This window comes from Rhagoletis pomonella, unplaced genomic scaffold (genome assembly GCF_013731165.1).
Source record: "Rhagoletis pomonella isolate Grant_MI unplaced genomic scaffold, Rhpom_1.0 Rhpom_scaffold_00007, whole genome shotgun sequence".
Classification (NCBI taxonomy): Eukaryota; Metazoa; Arthropoda; class Insecta; order Diptera; family Tephritidae; genus Rhagoletis; species Rhagoletis pomonella.
In genome coordinates this window covers 23,351,319-23,355,844 of record NW_023458561.1, presented here as the reverse complement: position 1 = coordinate 23,355,844, position 4,526 = coordinate 23,351,319, and positions in this window count along the sequence as shown.

Sequence of the window (4,526 nt, the reverse complement as noted above, 5' to 3'; positions counted from 1 at the left end):
CTGGCTTCTTCGGCCAAACACAATAGAATAAAATAATAATACAATTCTTAAAACGTTTTTTAATTTCTTATTACCTATTGACAAGTTGAAGTGTTCCAAAACATCACACCCATATAACAACTTAAACCTTTTGAACCTTAATTAGCATGTAATAAAGCCATATTGAATTTAATATGAGTATCTAGTTAGTAATATTTAGCAGCTCCTAAAACGTTCTAAAATTAACCGGGAATCCGAAGGATAAACCTCTTAATATTATGCAAAAATTATCAATAAGACCAATCCCTGTAATTTCGTTTTGAATTATTTTTTTCGTTTTGTGGACACGACATTTTTATATATTAGTTAATAGTTTTAGTCTTAGTAAACAAAAAATAGATTAAAAAGAAAAAGTTAATTTCCAATTTCCGGTAGAAAATTTTAAATTTTTTTTGCTACTAATTTTTAGGTCTCTTAACCAAGTATCTAAAAGAAAAATAAAAATTTGCCTTCTTTTTATTTATATATGTATGTTTTTAATTTTGTCAAAATTTGTAAAAATTTAGGGATTCCGCCAAAAAACGGTTATTACTTACAATTTTTTTGTTATTGTTTGTAGTTATTTAATAAAAATTATACACTAAAATCAAAACTAGGCAAGTCGGTCTAAAAAAAAATTAATACCTTAATTTTTCTAAATTTTGGCAATACCATAAACGTAGTCTTTGTAACTTTTTCTGAAACTTAAGAAATATGGCTTAAAGAATGCATATAATTTTTACAGTTCCAGCAGGAAAATCTAAACATTCTTCACAGATTCTATTAAAGCACTTCAAAACGTCCAAAATAGTAAATAAAAAGTTAGCTACTCTTAAAATTTTGTTTATTTCACTCTATCAAACTTAAGCAATTTTGGGAATTCCAATAAAAACATCTCAAAATGTTCGACATTTACCAAAAATTAATTCTGTTTCTTGTACGTTTAGAAATAAACAAAACTATTAACATTCAAAGTGATACACTAAAAACTGAATTTCGACAACTTCTTTTGTAGCACAGTAAAACGGCGCTTTTCCGTTCAACAGTTGTACCTCAGAAATTTTCTGACTTTAGCGCCCTCTGATGTTAGCAAAAAGGGGAGATAATAAATTAAACTTCCAAATCTATTAAAGGTACTATGTTAGCTTGACATAAATGTATATTACTTAAATATTTTAAGCACTTTATTTAACTTTAATTTTGCTTATGGGACAAAGCACTGTACGTCGATGCCGCGGTTATGTAGGATCTCTTTTTTACAACTAAACTAATGAACCATGTGGAGGTCATACACTTTATACACTGCAGCGACAATCTTTTTATATGGTTAAAAGCTGGAGATCTCTTGACAAATACTCATTTTCCGACCATAGATATGTATATTGAGACGATTCTAGACTTTTCTCTGGCTTACCGCAGTTTCAAAAGAAGCTGAGTAATATAGACTGGGACGTCCATAAATACACTTTGGAAAGTAAGTTACCATATCCATCACCTGATGAGCCCAGTGTAACAGGTGTATTGGAGTATATGGCTTTGGATAAGGCTTGGCCTGACCCTAGACCCAAGGGAAAGCGAAAGCCCAACTGATGCTCTCGGGAGTTGGACTCACTGCAGAAAGCCTGCAGGACGCAATTCAACAAGGCCAGACGGCTGAGGAACAAATCGAGTGGCAAGGACATAAGCAGTTTTAGCGAGCTTACAAGAGATCTTCTTGGAGGGACTTATCTAGTAGCGTTGAAGATACTTCTGAGACTGTCAGGTTAAGAAAAACTCTGTCGATATCCTCCAACCTGACCGGGTTTCTGCTGAAGCAAGACGGTTCCTGGACCACAAATGGAATGGAAAAAGAAGAACTGCTCCTGGACATACTTTCCCAGGGAGTTCGCAGACATAGGGCTCTCTGCACGCTGCTTTTACGAGTGTTGGTCTATACCAGGGATGTTGCGAATGTGAAATTTTAGACATCCGCGGATGCGAATGCGGATGCGGATGCTTAAACGCTAACATCAGCGGATGCGGATGCGAATGCGGATGTCAAGTATTTTTATACCCGAGCGCACTTGTAAGCAAGGGTATTATAACTTTGTTCACATAACGGTTATTTGTAACAGGCAAAACGAATCGAGATAGATATAGACAAATGTATACACAAATGATCAGAATGAAAAGAGTAACCGTCTGTGCACACGATAACTCGAGTACAAATTGAGATATCTTAACGAAACTTGGTATGTGTACTTCTTTTGATGGTGTTGAAAAGGGCAAAATCGGATGATAACCACGCGTACCTCCCATATAACGGTAGTTTTCAGAAATACGAAAACTGAGATATTTTAGTAACTACTGAAGCTTACTCACTCAAAATTGATATGTACAATCATTTTTACGCGAAAAATAAGAATATTATAAATTTTTGGAAAATGGGCGTAGGCACGCCCACTTATGATTACTTGGGAACTGCTCCACCAATTTCTCCCGAACTTGGCCTTGGTACAGCATACGAAATACAAAAGCTTCGATAAATCAGTAAATACTGAAGTAAATTAAAAACTGATGTTTGCAATAATTCTATAGCAAAAAGTACGCTTATAATAAAGTGTTGGAAAAAGGGCGTGACCCCGCCCACTTATGACCACATATGTGTATCTCGGTAACCGTTCGATCAATGTGTGTCAAACTCAGTATGATTATTGTGGTTGCCCCATAAAGGCAAAACGTTGAAAGTTATTGAAATCTGAATAAAATTACGACCACCTTTTTATAACGCTACCCAAAATTGATACTAACAACAATCCTTTGAAAAGAAGTAACATTATTATGGAATTTTCGAAAATGGGCGCGATGCCGCCCACATATATCTATAAAAGTTTATCTCATTGTGTCTAAATGAACGTTCCATCGAAGATGTTTGAAATAGATGTAAAACCACCACTGCTTACCATGTAGCGGTAGTTTTCGGAAAGGTGAAAAAACTAACGCCAGAACTTAGACTTTTTTATTTGTTAGGAAATAATTTAGGAGAGTAAATTAGGTGATCTAGTTAAATAAGTAATGGAAAGGTTAGTAATTTTTAATAAGGTTTTTATAGTACTTGAATTTAAAAATTGGAACATTGTATTCAATAAAAAGTTTTTAAGTGGTCGTAAATCAAACCTGCGCCAATAAATAACTACTCGCTCGCTGCGAAAAACTTGAAAAACTTCAAACTTGACAAAATTGTAAATTCTTTTCGATTGACGCTGCACCAGTCGAGAGGACTTTCAGTTATATTTATTTATTTTTTTTATTGCGGTGCAATAATCCTTTTTTGGGAATTGCATCGTTCTGCAAATGTCGGATGTATCCTCCTGACTTTCATCTTCACAATCTAGTATCATGGCAAGATCGTTGTTTAAACACCAACCAAAGAATTCTTCATTCTCATTCTTTTGGTTGTTTTTGAATGTGGAGAACCAGTAACATCAACAGCGTTTTTCGACTTTAGTTTTTGTAATTCATTTTTGATGCTTTCTTCTGTGACTGTCCAGATATACGTTTTATCATTGCACTTGCATAATATTCCAGGGACCGAAAATAACAGTTATTTTCTTTACGAGTTAAACTTGGCCTAATATTTTTTATTCCGAAAGAAAGAAATAATACAACAGCTTATCAAAATTAAACAAATTTGGTATCATGTGAAAGAGGACTGAAATAGCTTTTAAACAGAAATAACGATCGAAGGTTACCACCTCTATTTATATATTTTTTATATCATTTAATACTAAAGAAATTCATATACCTGACCCAACGTTTGTTCTATGGTAATTAATTAACATTTTTTATTGAAATATTTTCAATACGTGACTTTGCTCGTTTGGAAATTTCAGTTTTAAAGCTATTTAAGTCCTCTTTAATTTGATACCAAACTTGTTTAATTTGGATAAGCAGTTTGTTTATTATCCGGAAAGGGCTTTTAGTTGGGAATAAAAAATATTTGGCCAAGTTTAACTCGTAAAGAAAATAACTGTTACTTTCGGTACCTTCAATATTCGGATTCGCAAAAGATCCGTATTGATTATTGCGAATGCGAAAGCGAATGCGAATGTTAAAATTAATGCGGAAGCTCCGCGGTTGCGAATGCGAATGCGAATATTCGCAACAACCCTGATACATACATATGTGTGTAGTAGTGACCTGTGATATATTTATGTAGTTAGTAGATGTGCACTTAGGCGTATATGCACATATGTATGTATATACTTGTACGTATACAAACTCCCATTGACAAACGCGAAAAGGGATGGAAGACTCAGAGGCCCGGCTAAGGTTCGTAGGTCGAGGCCACACATTGCACAGGAAGAAGTATGAAAGGCAGGCCGCCTAAGATTTCCTTTACGCCCACGCTCTATGATGTAGACACCATCGGCGGGTGCGAGCCTCTGCCGCCTATGTTGGCATATCGCGAGTTTGTATGTGTGCATTCGACAAGTGAAAAAGCAAAAGCATTCCCATTACCCGATTCC